The following is an 8,276-nucleotide window of genomic DNA, read 5'->3' as shown; positions in this document are numbered from 1 at the left end:
AAAGATTTTTTATTTCAATATTACCTTTAGCAGTTTCACAGATTTTTGAGTGGTCTCAGTTAACAGCAGCAGTCGTGGCCGAGTGGTTAAGGCGACAGACTAGAAATCTGTTGGGATATTCCCGCGCAGGTTCGAATCCTGCCGACTGCGATTGAGCAAAGATTTTTTATTTCAATAATACCTTTGGTGGTTTTACAGATTTCTGAGTAGTCTCGGTTAATCGAAGCAGTCGTGGACGAGTGGTTAAGGCGACAGACTCGAAATCTGTAGCGATATTCCCGCGCAGGTTCGAATCCTGCGAACTGCGTTCGAACTAACATACTTATTCCAATGATAGCTTTAGTAGTTCCACACTTTTTGAGTGGTCTCCGTTAACAGAAGCAGTCGTGGCCGAGTGGTTAAGGCGACAGAATCGAAATCTGTTGGGATATTCCCGCGCAGGTTCGAATCCTGCCGATTGCGATTGAGCAAAGATTTTTTATTTCAATAATACCTTTAGCAGTTTCACAGATTTTTGAGTGGTCTCAGTTAACAGCAGCATTCGTGGCCGAGTGGTTAAGGCGACAGACTCGAAATCGTTTGGGATATTTCCGCGCAGGTTCGAATCCTGCCGATTGGGATTGAGCAAAGATTTTTTATTTCAATAATACCTTTAGCAGTTTCACAGATTTTTGAGTGGTCTCAGTTAACAGCAGCAGTCGTGGCCGAGTGGTTAAGGCGACAGACTCGAAATCTGTTGGGATATTTCCGCGCAGGTTCGAATCCTGCAGACTGCGTTCGAACTCACGTACTTATTTCAATGATAGCTTTAGTAGTTCCACAATTTTTTAGTGGTCTCGGTTAACAGAAGCAGTCGTGGCCGAGTGGTTAAGGCGACAGACTAGAAATCTGTTGGGATATTCCCGCGCAGGTTCGAATCCTGCCGACTGCGAATGAGCAAAGATTTTTTATTTCAATAATACCTTTGGTGGTTTCACAGATTTCTGAGTAGTCTCGGTTAATCGAAGCAGTCGTGGACGAGTGCTTAAGGCGACAGACTCGAAATCTGTTGGGATATTCCCTCGCAGGTTCGATTCCTGCCGACTGCGTTCGAACTCACATACTTATTCCAATGATAGCTTTAGTAGTTCCACACTTTTTTGAGTGGTCTCGGTTAACAGAAGCAGTCGTGGCCGAGTGGTTAAGGCGACAGACTTGAAATCTGTTGGGATATTCCCGCGCAGGTTCGAATCCTGCCGACAGCGTTCGAACACACATACTTATTCCAATGATAGCTTTAGTAGTTCCACAATTTTTGAGTGGTCTCCGTTAACTGAAGCAGTCGTGGCCGAGTGGTTAAGGCGACAGACTAGAAATCTGTTGGGATATTCCCGCGCAGGTTCGAATCCTGCCGACTGCGTTCGAACACACATACTTATTCCAATGATAGCTTTAGTAGTTCCACAATTTTTTGAGTGGACTCGCTTAACAGAAGCAGTCGTGGCTGAGTGGTTAAGGCGACAGACTAGAAATCTGTTGGGATATTCCCGCGCAGGTTCGAATCCTGCCGACTGCGAATGAGCAAAGATTTTTTATTTCAATAATACCTTTGGTGGTTTCACAGATTTCTGAGTAGTCTCGGTTAATCGAAGCAGTCGTGGACGAGTGCTTAAGGCGACAGACTCAAAATCTGTTGGGATATTCCCGCGCAGGTTCGAATCCTGCCGATTGCGATTGAGCAAAGATTTTTTATTTCAATAATACCTTTAGCAGTTTCACAGATTTTTGAGTGGTCTCGGTTAACAGAAGCAGTCGTGGCCGAGTGGTTAAGGCGACAGACTTGAAATCTGTTGGGATATTCCCGCGCAGGTTCGAATCCTGCCGACTGCGTTCGAACAAACATTCTTATTCCAATAATAGCTTTAGTAGTTCCACACTTTTTTGAGTGGTCTCGGTTAACAGAAGCAGTCGTGGCCGAGTGGTTAAGGCGACAGACTTGAAATCTGTTGGGATATTCCCGCGCAGGTTCGAATCCTGCCGACTGCGTTCGAGCAAACATTCTTATTCCAATAATAGCTTTAGTAGTTCCACACTTTTTTGAGTGGTCACGGTTAACAGAAGCAGTCGTGGCCGAATGGTTAAGGCGACAGACTTGAAATCTGTTGGGATATTCCCGCGCAGGTTCGAATCCTGCCGACTGCGTTCGAACAAACATTCTTATTCCAATAATAGCTTTAGTAGTTCCACACTTTTTTGAGTGGTCTCGGTTAACAGAAGCAGTCGTGGCCGAGTCGTCAAGGCGACAGACTACAAATCTGTAGGGATATTCCCGCGCAGGTTCGAATCCTGCCGACTGCGTTCGAACACACATACTTATTCCAATGGTAGCTTTAGTAGTTCCACAATTTTTTGAGTGGACTCGCTTAACAGAAGCAGTCGTGGCCGAGTGGTTAAGGCGACAGACTCGAAATCTGTTGGGATATTCCCGCGCAGGTTCGAATCCTGCCGATTGCGATTGAGCAAAGATTTTTTATTTCAATATTACCTTTAGCAGTTTCACAGATTTTTGAGTGGTCTCAGTTAACAGCAGCAGTCGTGGCCGAGTGGTTAAGGCGACAGACTAGAAATCTGTTGGGATATTCCCGCGCAGGTTCGAATCCTGCCGACTGCGATTGAGCAAAGATTTTTTATTTCAATAATACCTTTGGTGGTTTTACAGATTTCTGAGTAGTCTCGGTTAATCGAAGCAGTCGTGGACGAGTGGTTAAGGCGACAGACTCGAAATCTGTAGCGATATTCCCGCGCAGGTTCGAATCCTGCGAACTGCGTTCGAACTAACATACTTATTCCAATGATAGCTTTAGTAGTTCCACACTTTTTGAGTGGTCTCCGTTAACAGAAGCAGTCGTGGCCGAGTGGTTAAGGCGACAGAATCGAAATCTGTTGGGATATTCCCGCGCAGGTTCGAATCCTGCCGATTGCGATTGAGCAAAGATTTTTTATTTCAATAATACCTTTAGCAGTTTCACAGATTTTTGAGTGGTCTCAGTTAACAGCAGCATTCGTGGCCGAGTGGTTAAGGCGACAGACTCGAAATCGTTTGGGATATTTCCGCGCAGGTTCGAATCCTGCCGATTGGGATTGAGCAAAGATTTTTTATTTCAATAATACCTTTAGCAGTTTCACAGATTTTTGAGTGGTCTCAGTTAACAGCAGCAGTCGTGGCCGAGTGGTTAAGGCGACAGACTCGAAATCTGTTGGGATATTTCCGCGCAGGTTCGAATCCTGCAGACTGCGTTCGAACTCACGTACTTATTTCAATGATAGCTTTAGTAGTTCCACAATTTTTTAGTGGTCTCGGTTAACAGAAGCAGTCGTGGCCGAGTGGTTAAGGCGACAGACTAGAAATCTGTTGGGATATTCCCGCGCAGGTTCGAATCCTGCCGACTGCGAATGAGCAAAGATTTTTTATTTCAATAATACCTTTGGTGGTTTCACAGATTTCTGAGTAGTCTCGGTTAATCGAAGCAGTCGTGGACGAGTGCTTAAGGCGACAGACTCGAAATCTGTTGGGATATTCCCTCGCAGGTTCGATTCCTGCCGACTGCGTTCGAACTCACATACTTATTCCAATGATAGCTTTAGTAGTTCCACACTTTTTTGAGTGGTCTCGGTTAACAGAAGCAGTCGTGGCCGAGTGGTTAAGGCGACAGACTTGAAATCTGTTGGGATATTCCCGCGCAGGTTCGAATCCTGCCGACAGCGTTCGAACACACATACTTATTCCAATGATAGCTTTAGTAGTTCCACAATTTTTGAGTGGTCTCCGTTAACTGAAGCAGTCGTGGCCGAGTGGTTAAGGCGACAGACTAGAAATCTGTTGGGATATTCCCGCGCAGGTTCGAATCCTGCCGACTGCGTTCGAACACACATACTTATTCCAATGATAGCTTTAGTAGTTCCACAATTTTTTGAGTGGACTCGCTTAACAGAAGCAGTCGTGGCTGAGTGGTTAAGGCGACAGACTAGAAATCTGTTGGGATATTCCCGCGCAGGTTCGAATCCTGCCGACTGCGAATGAGCAAAGATTTTTTATTTCAATAATACCTTTGGTGGTTTCACAGATTTCTGAGTAGTCTCGGTTAATCGAAGCAGTCGTGGACGAGTGCTTAAGGCGACAGACTCAAAATCTGTTGGGATATTCCCGCGCAGGTTCGAATCCTGCCGATTGCGATTGAGCAAAGATTTTTTATTTCAATAATACCTTTAGCAGTTTCACAGATTTTTGAGTGGTCTCGGTTAACAGAAGCAGTCGTGGCCGAGTGGTTAAGGCGACAGACTTGAAATCTGTTGGGATATTCCCGCGCAGGTTCGAATCCTGCCGACTGCGTTCGAACAAACATTCTTATTCCAATAATAGCTTTAGTAGTTCCACACTTTTTTGAGTGGTCTCGGTTAACAGAAGCAGTCGTGGCCGAGTGGTTAAGGCGACAGACTTGAAATCTGTTGGGATATTCCCGCGCAGGTTCGAATCCTGCCGACTGCGTTCGAGCAAACATTCTTATTCCAATAATAGCTTTAGTAGTTCCACACTTTTTTGAGTGGTCACGGTTAACAGAAGCAGTCGTGGCCGAATGGTTAAGGCGACAGACTTGAAATCTGTTGGGATATTCCCGCGCAGGTTCGAATCCTGCCGACTGCGTTCGAACACACATACTTATTCCAATGGTAGCTTTAGTAGTTCCACAATTTTTTGAGTGGACTCGCTTAACAGAAGCAGTCGTGGCCGAGTGGTTAAGGCGACAGACTCGAAATCTGTTGGGATATTCCCGCGCAGGTTCGAATCCTGCCGATTGCGATTGAGCAAAGATTTTTTATTTCAATAATACCTTTAGCAGTTTCACAGATTTTTGAGTGGTCTCAGTTAACAGCAGCAGTCGTGGCCGAGTGGTTAAGGCGACAGACTAGAAATCTGTTGGGATATTCCCGCGCAGGTTCGAATCCTGCCGACTGCGTTCGAGCAAACATTCTTATTCCAATAATAGCTTTAGTAGTTCCACACTTTTTTGAGTGGTCACGGTTAACAGAAGCAGTCGTGGCCGAGTTGTCAAGGCGACAGACTAGAAATCTGTTGGGATATTCCCGCGCAGGTTCGAATCCTGCCGACTGCGTTCGAACACACATACTTATTCCAATGATAGCTTTAGTAGTTCCACAATTTTTTGAGTGGACTCGCTTAACAGCAGCAGTCGTGGCCGAGTGGTTAAGGCGACAGACTTGAAATCTGTTGGGATATTCCCGCGCAGGTTCGAATCCTGCCGACTGCGTTCGGGCAAACATTCTTATTCCAATAATAGCTTTAGTAGTTCCACACTTTTTTGAGTGGTCACGGTTAACAGAAGCAGTCGTGGCCGAGTTGTCAAGGCTACAGACTAGAAATCTGTTGGGATATTCCCGCGCAGGTTCGAATCCTGCCGACTGCGTTCGAACACACATACTTATTCCAATGATAGCTTTAGTAGTTCCACAATTTTTTGAGTGGAATCGCTTAACAGCAGCAGTCGTGGCCGCGTGGTTAAGGCGACAGACTCGAAATCTGTTGGGATATTCCCGCGCAGGTTCGAATCCTGCCGATTGCGATTGAGCAAAGATTTTTCATTTCAATAATACCTTTAGCAGTTTCACAGATTTTTGAGTGGTCTCAGTTAACAGCAGCAGTCGTGGCCGAGTGGTTAAGGCGACAGACTAGAAATCTGTTGGGATATTTCCGCGCAGGTTCGAATACTGCCGATTGCGATTGAGCAAAGATTTTTTATTTCAATAATACCTTTAGCAGTTTCACAGATTTTTGAGTGGTCTCAGTTAACAGCAGCATTCGTGGCCGAGTGGTTAAGGCGACAGACTCGAAATCTGTTGGGATATTCCCGCGCAGGTTCGAATCCTGCCGATTGCGATTGAGCAAAGATTTTTTATTTCAATAATACCTTTAGCAGTTTCACAGATTTTTGAGTGGTCTCAGTTAACAGCAGCATTCGTGGCCGAGTGGTTAAGGCGACAGACTAGAAATCTGTTGGGATATTCCCGCGCAGGTTCGAATCCTGCCGACTGCGTTCGAACAAACATTCTTATTCCAATAATAGCTTTAGTAGTTCCACACTTTTTTGAGTGGTCTCGGTTAACAGAAGCAGTCGTGGCCGAGTTGTCAAGGCGACAGACTAGAAATCTGTAGGGATATTCCCGCGCAGGTTCGAATCCTGCGAACTGCGTTCGAACTAACATACTTATTCCAATGATAGCTTTAGTAGTTCCACACTTTTTGAGTGGTCTCCGTTAACAGAAGCAGTCGTGGCCGAGTGGTTAAGGCGACAGACTCGAAATCTGTTGGGATATTTCCGCGCAGGTTCGAATCCTGCCGATTGCGATTGAGCAAAGATTTTTTATTTCAATAATACCTTTAGCAGTTTCACAGATTTTTGAGTGGTCTCAGTTAACAGCAGCAGTCGTGGCCCAGTGGTTAAGGCGACAGACTCGAAATCTGTTGGGATATTTCCGCGCAGGTTCGAATCCTGCCGACTGCGTTCGAACTCACGTACTTATTTCAATGATAGCTTTAGTAGTTCCACAATTTTTTAGTGGTCTCGGTTAACAGAAGCAGTCGTGGCCGAGTGGTTGAGGCGACAGACTAGGAATCTGTTGGGATATTCCCGCGCAGGTTCGAATCCTGCCGACTGCGTTCGAACAAACATTCTTATTCCAATAATAGCTTTAGTAGTTCCACACTTTTTTGAGTGGTCTCGGTTAACAGAAGCAGTCGTGGCCGAGTTGTCAAGGCGACAGACTAGAAATCTGTAGGGATATTCCCGCGCAGGTTAGAATCCTGCCGACTGCGTTCGAACACACATACTTATTCCAATGGTAGCTTTAGTAGTTCCACAATTTTTTGAGTGGACTCGCTTAACAGAAGCAGTCGTGGCCGAGTGGTTAAGGCGACAGACTCGAAATCTGTTGGGATATTCCCGCGCAGGTTCGAATCCTGCCGATTGCGATTGAGCAAAGATTTTTTATTTCAATATTACCTTTAGCAGTTTCACAGATTTTTGAGTGGTCTCAGTTAACAGCAGCAGTCGTGGCCGAGTGGTTAAGGCGACAGACTAGAAATCTGTTGGGATATTCCCGCGCAGGTTCGAATCCTGCCGATTGCGATTGAGCAAAGATTTTTTATTTCAATAATACCTTTAGCAGTTTCACAGATTTTTGAGTGGTCTCAGTTAACAGCAGCATTCGTGGCCGAGTGGTTAAGGCGACAGACTAGAAATCTGTTGGGATATTCCCGCGCAGGTTCGAATCCTGCCGACTGCGTTCGAACAAACATTCTTATTCCAATAATAGCTTTAGTAGTTCCACACTTTTTTGAGTGGTCTCGGTTAACAGAAGCAGTCGTGGCCGAGTCGTCAAGGCGACAGACTACAAATCTGTAGGGATATTCCCGCGCAGGTTCGAATCCTGCCGACTGCGTTCGAACACACATACTTATTCCAATGGTAGCTTTAGTAGTTCCACAATTTTTTGAGTGGACTCGCTTAACAGAAGCAGTCGTGGCCGAGTGGTTAAGGCGACAGACTCGAAATCTGTTGGGATATTCCCGCGCAGGTTCGAATCCTGCCGATTGCGATTGAGCAAAGATTTTTTATTTCAATATTACCTTTAGCAGTTTCACAGATTTTTGAGTGGTCTCAGTTAACAGCAGCAGTCGTGGCCGAGTGGTTAAGGCGACAGACTAGAAATCTGTTGGGATATTCCCGCGCAGGTTCGAATCCTGCCGACTGCGATTGAGCAAAGATTTTTTATTTCAATAATACCTTTGGTGGTTTTACAGATTTCTGAGTAGTCTCGGTTAATCGAAGCAGTCGTGGACGAGTGGTTAAGGCGACAGACTCGAAATCTGTAGCGATATTCCCGCGCAGGTTCGAATCCTGCGAACTGCGTTCGAACTAACATACTTATTCCAATGATAGCTTTAGTAGTTCCACACTTTTTGAGTGGTCTCCGTTAACAGAAGCAGTCGTGGCCGAGTGGTTAAGGCGACAGAATCGAAATCTGTTGGGATATTCCCGCGCAGGTTCGAATCCTGCCGATTGCGATTGAGCAAAGATTTTTTATTTCAATAATACCTTTAGCAGTTTCACAGATTTTTGAGTGGTCTCAGTTAACAGCAGCATTCGTGGCCGAGTGGTTAAGGCGACAGACTCGAAATCGTTTGGGATATTTCCGCGCAGGTTCGAATCCTGCCGATTGGG

At 45.5% G+C, this 8,276-nt stretch overlaps 45 non-coding genes across 45 annotated transcripts; all 45 read left to right on the top strand.

Moving 5' to 3' along the window:
- Nucleotides 1-68: 68 nt before the first annotated feature.
- On the top strand, nucleotides 69-150 carry TRNAS-AGA (transfer RNA serine (anticodon AGA)). The gene has a single exon. It is a non-coding gene; the product is annotated as a tRNA-Ser (tRNA).
- Nucleotides 151-380: 230 nt separating this feature from the next.
- Nucleotides 381-462, top strand: TRNAS-CGA (transfer RNA serine (anticodon CGA)). The gene has a single exon. It is a non-coding gene; the product is annotated as a tRNA-Ser (tRNA).
- Nucleotides 463-694: 232 nt separating this feature from the next.
- TRNAS-CGA (transfer RNA serine (anticodon CGA)) lies at nucleotides 695-776 on the top strand. Its single transcript has one exon. It is a non-coding gene; the product is annotated as a tRNA-Ser (tRNA).
- A 73-nt stretch (nucleotides 777-849) lies between these two features.
- TRNAS-AGA (transfer RNA serine (anticodon AGA)) lies at nucleotides 850-931 on the top strand. Its single transcript has one exon. It is a non-coding gene; the product is annotated as a tRNA-Ser (tRNA).
- A 75-nt stretch (nucleotides 932-1,006) lies between these two features.
- On the top strand, nucleotides 1,007-1,088 carry TRNAS-CGA (transfer RNA serine (anticodon CGA)). The gene has a single exon. It is a non-coding gene; the product is annotated as a tRNA-Ser (tRNA).
- Nucleotides 1,089-1,162: 74 nt separating this feature from the next.
- TRNAS-UGA (transfer RNA serine (anticodon UGA)) lies at nucleotides 1,163-1,244 on the top strand. The gene has a single exon. It is a non-coding gene; the product is annotated as a tRNA-Ser (tRNA).
- Nucleotides 1,245-1,317: 73 nt separating this feature from the next.
- On the top strand, nucleotides 1,318-1,399 carry TRNAS-AGA (transfer RNA serine (anticodon AGA)). Its single transcript has one exon. It is a non-coding gene; the product is annotated as a tRNA-Ser (tRNA).
- A 74-nt stretch (nucleotides 1,400-1,473) lies between these two features.
- Nucleotides 1,474-1,555, top strand: TRNAS-AGA (transfer RNA serine (anticodon AGA)). Its single transcript has one exon. It is a non-coding gene; the product is annotated as a tRNA-Ser (tRNA).
- A 232-nt stretch (nucleotides 1,556-1,787) lies between these two features.
- On the top strand, nucleotides 1,788-1,869 carry TRNAS-UGA (transfer RNA serine (anticodon UGA)). The gene has a single exon. It is a non-coding gene; the product is annotated as a tRNA-Ser (tRNA).
- Nucleotides 1,870-1,943: 74 nt separating this feature from the next.
- Nucleotides 1,944-2,025, top strand: TRNAS-UGA (transfer RNA serine (anticodon UGA)). The gene has a single exon. It is a non-coding gene; the product is annotated as a tRNA-Ser (tRNA).
- Nucleotides 2,026-2,099: 74 nt separating this feature from the next.
- Nucleotides 2,100-2,181, top strand: TRNAS-UGA (transfer RNA serine (anticodon UGA)). The gene has a single exon. It is a non-coding gene; the product is annotated as a tRNA-Ser (tRNA).
- A 74-nt stretch (nucleotides 2,182-2,255) lies between these two features.
- On the top strand, nucleotides 2,256-2,337 carry TRNAC-ACA (transfer RNA cysteine (anticodon ACA)). The gene has a single exon. It is a non-coding gene; the product is annotated as a tRNA-Cys (tRNA).
- Nucleotides 2,338-2,411: 74 nt separating this feature from the next.
- TRNAS-CGA (transfer RNA serine (anticodon CGA)) lies at nucleotides 2,412-2,493 on the top strand. Its single transcript has one exon. It is a non-coding gene; the product is annotated as a tRNA-Ser (tRNA).
- Nucleotides 2,494-2,568: 75 nt separating this feature from the next.
- Nucleotides 2,569-2,650, top strand: TRNAS-AGA (transfer RNA serine (anticodon AGA)). Its single transcript has one exon. It is a non-coding gene; the product is annotated as a tRNA-Ser (tRNA).
- Nucleotides 2,651-2,880: 230 nt separating this feature from the next.
- On the top strand, nucleotides 2,881-2,962 carry TRNAS-CGA (transfer RNA serine (anticodon CGA)). The gene has a single exon. It is a non-coding gene; the product is annotated as a tRNA-Ser (tRNA).
- Nucleotides 2,963-3,194: 232 nt separating this feature from the next.
- TRNAS-CGA (transfer RNA serine (anticodon CGA)) lies at nucleotides 3,195-3,276 on the top strand. The gene has a single exon. It is a non-coding gene; the product is annotated as a tRNA-Ser (tRNA).
- Nucleotides 3,277-3,349: 73 nt separating this feature from the next.
- Nucleotides 3,350-3,431, top strand: TRNAS-AGA (transfer RNA serine (anticodon AGA)). The gene has a single exon. It is a non-coding gene; the product is annotated as a tRNA-Ser (tRNA).
- A 75-nt stretch (nucleotides 3,432-3,506) lies between these two features.
- Nucleotides 3,507-3,588, top strand: TRNAS-CGA (transfer RNA serine (anticodon CGA)). The gene has a single exon. It is a non-coding gene; the product is annotated as a tRNA-Ser (tRNA).
- Nucleotides 3,589-3,662: 74 nt separating this feature from the next.
- On the top strand, nucleotides 3,663-3,744 carry TRNAS-UGA (transfer RNA serine (anticodon UGA)). The gene has a single exon. It is a non-coding gene; the product is annotated as a tRNA-Ser (tRNA).
- A 73-nt stretch (nucleotides 3,745-3,817) lies between these two features.
- TRNAS-AGA (transfer RNA serine (anticodon AGA)) lies at nucleotides 3,818-3,899 on the top strand. The gene has a single exon. It is a non-coding gene; the product is annotated as a tRNA-Ser (tRNA).
- A 74-nt stretch (nucleotides 3,900-3,973) lies between these two features.
- On the top strand, nucleotides 3,974-4,055 carry TRNAS-AGA (transfer RNA serine (anticodon AGA)). Its single transcript has one exon. It is a non-coding gene; the product is annotated as a tRNA-Ser (tRNA).
- Nucleotides 4,056-4,287: 232 nt separating this feature from the next.
- Nucleotides 4,288-4,369, top strand: TRNAS-UGA (transfer RNA serine (anticodon UGA)). Its single transcript has one exon. It is a non-coding gene; the product is annotated as a tRNA-Ser (tRNA).
- A 74-nt stretch (nucleotides 4,370-4,443) lies between these two features.
- On the top strand, nucleotides 4,444-4,525 carry TRNAS-UGA (transfer RNA serine (anticodon UGA)). The gene has a single exon. It is a non-coding gene; the product is annotated as a tRNA-Ser (tRNA).
- Nucleotides 4,526-4,599: 74 nt separating this feature from the next.
- Nucleotides 4,600-4,681, top strand: TRNAS-UGA (transfer RNA serine (anticodon UGA)). Its single transcript has one exon. It is a non-coding gene; the product is annotated as a tRNA-Ser (tRNA).
- A 74-nt stretch (nucleotides 4,682-4,755) lies between these two features.
- On the top strand, nucleotides 4,756-4,837 carry TRNAS-CGA (transfer RNA serine (anticodon CGA)). The gene has a single exon. It is a non-coding gene; the product is annotated as a tRNA-Ser (tRNA).
- A 75-nt stretch (nucleotides 4,838-4,912) lies between these two features.
- On the top strand, nucleotides 4,913-4,994 carry TRNAS-AGA (transfer RNA serine (anticodon AGA)). Its single transcript has one exon. It is a non-coding gene; the product is annotated as a tRNA-Ser (tRNA).
- A 74-nt stretch (nucleotides 4,995-5,068) lies between these two features.
- TRNAS-AGA (transfer RNA serine (anticodon AGA)) lies at nucleotides 5,069-5,150 on the top strand. The gene has a single exon. It is a non-coding gene; the product is annotated as a tRNA-Ser (tRNA).
- Nucleotides 5,151-5,224: 74 nt separating this feature from the next.
- Nucleotides 5,225-5,306, top strand: TRNAS-UGA (transfer RNA serine (anticodon UGA)). Its single transcript has one exon. It is a non-coding gene; the product is annotated as a tRNA-Ser (tRNA).
- A 74-nt stretch (nucleotides 5,307-5,380) lies between these two features.
- TRNAS-AGA (transfer RNA serine (anticodon AGA)) lies at nucleotides 5,381-5,462 on the top strand. The gene has a single exon. It is a non-coding gene; the product is annotated as a tRNA-Ser (tRNA).
- Nucleotides 5,463-5,536: 74 nt separating this feature from the next.
- TRNAS-CGA (transfer RNA serine (anticodon CGA)) lies at nucleotides 5,537-5,618 on the top strand. Its single transcript has one exon. It is a non-coding gene; the product is annotated as a tRNA-Ser (tRNA).
- A 75-nt stretch (nucleotides 5,619-5,693) lies between these two features.
- Nucleotides 5,694-5,775, top strand: TRNAS-AGA (transfer RNA serine (anticodon AGA)). Its single transcript has one exon. It is a non-coding gene; the product is annotated as a tRNA-Ser (tRNA).
- A 75-nt stretch (nucleotides 5,776-5,850) lies between these two features.
- TRNAS-CGA (transfer RNA serine (anticodon CGA)) lies at nucleotides 5,851-5,932 on the top strand. Its single transcript has one exon. It is a non-coding gene; the product is annotated as a tRNA-Ser (tRNA).
- A 72-nt stretch (nucleotides 5,933-6,004) lies between these two features.
- On the top strand, nucleotides 6,005-6,089 carry TRNAS-AGA (transfer RNA serine (anticodon AGA)). Its single transcript has one exon. It is a non-coding gene; the product is annotated as a tRNA-Ser (tRNA).
- A 74-nt stretch (nucleotides 6,090-6,163) lies between these two features.
- TRNAS-AGA (transfer RNA serine (anticodon AGA)) lies at nucleotides 6,164-6,245 on the top strand. The gene has a single exon. It is a non-coding gene; the product is annotated as a tRNA-Ser (tRNA).
- A 73-nt stretch (nucleotides 6,246-6,318) lies between these two features.
- Nucleotides 6,319-6,400, top strand: TRNAS-CGA (transfer RNA serine (anticodon CGA)). Its single transcript has one exon. It is a non-coding gene; the product is annotated as a tRNA-Ser (tRNA).
- Nucleotides 6,401-6,475: 75 nt separating this feature from the next.
- Nucleotides 6,476-6,557, top strand: TRNAS-CGA (transfer RNA serine (anticodon CGA)). The gene has a single exon. It is a non-coding gene; the product is annotated as a tRNA-Ser (tRNA).
- Nucleotides 6,558-6,630: 73 nt separating this feature from the next.
- Nucleotides 6,631-6,712, top strand: TRNAP-AGG (transfer RNA proline (anticodon AGG)). The gene has a single exon. It is a non-coding gene; the product is annotated as a tRNA-Pro (tRNA).
- Nucleotides 6,713-6,786: 74 nt separating this feature from the next.
- TRNAS-AGA (transfer RNA serine (anticodon AGA)) lies at nucleotides 6,787-6,868 on the top strand. The gene has a single exon. It is a non-coding gene; the product is annotated as a tRNA-Ser (tRNA).
- A 74-nt stretch (nucleotides 6,869-6,942) lies between these two features.
- Nucleotides 6,943-7,024, top strand: TRNAS-CGA (transfer RNA serine (anticodon CGA)). Its single transcript has one exon. It is a non-coding gene; the product is annotated as a tRNA-Ser (tRNA).
- Nucleotides 7,025-7,099: 75 nt separating this feature from the next.
- On the top strand, nucleotides 7,100-7,181 carry TRNAS-AGA (transfer RNA serine (anticodon AGA)). Its single transcript has one exon. It is a non-coding gene; the product is annotated as a tRNA-Ser (tRNA).
- A 72-nt stretch (nucleotides 7,182-7,253) lies between these two features.
- Nucleotides 7,254-7,338, top strand: TRNAS-AGA (transfer RNA serine (anticodon AGA)). Its single transcript has one exon. It is a non-coding gene; the product is annotated as a tRNA-Ser (tRNA).
- Nucleotides 7,339-7,412: 74 nt separating this feature from the next.
- TRNAC-ACA (transfer RNA cysteine (anticodon ACA)) lies at nucleotides 7,413-7,494 on the top strand. Its single transcript has one exon. It is a non-coding gene; the product is annotated as a tRNA-Cys (tRNA).
- Nucleotides 7,495-7,568: 74 nt separating this feature from the next.
- Nucleotides 7,569-7,650, top strand: TRNAS-CGA (transfer RNA serine (anticodon CGA)). Its single transcript has one exon. It is a non-coding gene; the product is annotated as a tRNA-Ser (tRNA).
- Nucleotides 7,651-7,725: 75 nt separating this feature from the next.
- Nucleotides 7,726-7,807, top strand: TRNAS-AGA (transfer RNA serine (anticodon AGA)). The gene has a single exon. It is a non-coding gene; the product is annotated as a tRNA-Ser (tRNA).
- Nucleotides 7,808-8,037: 230 nt separating this feature from the next.
- TRNAS-CGA (transfer RNA serine (anticodon CGA)) lies at nucleotides 8,038-8,119 on the top strand. Its single transcript has one exon. It is a non-coding gene; the product is annotated as a tRNA-Ser (tRNA).
- The last annotated feature ends 157 nt before the right edge of the window (nucleotides 8,120-8,276 follow it).

The sequence above is a fragment of the Phalangium opilio genome, unplaced genomic scaffold (assembly GCF_054372755.1).
Source record: "Phalangium opilio isolate 3A_F unplaced genomic scaffold, DU_Popi_V2 ptg000105l_1, whole genome shotgun sequence".
In the NCBI taxonomy this organism is placed as follows: Eukaryota; Metazoa; Arthropoda; class Arachnida; order Opiliones; family Phalangiidae; genus Phalangium; species Phalangium opilio.
The sequence above is the reverse complement of the archived record's forward strand: the minus strand, read 5'-3'. Positions and strand labels throughout refer to the sequence as shown.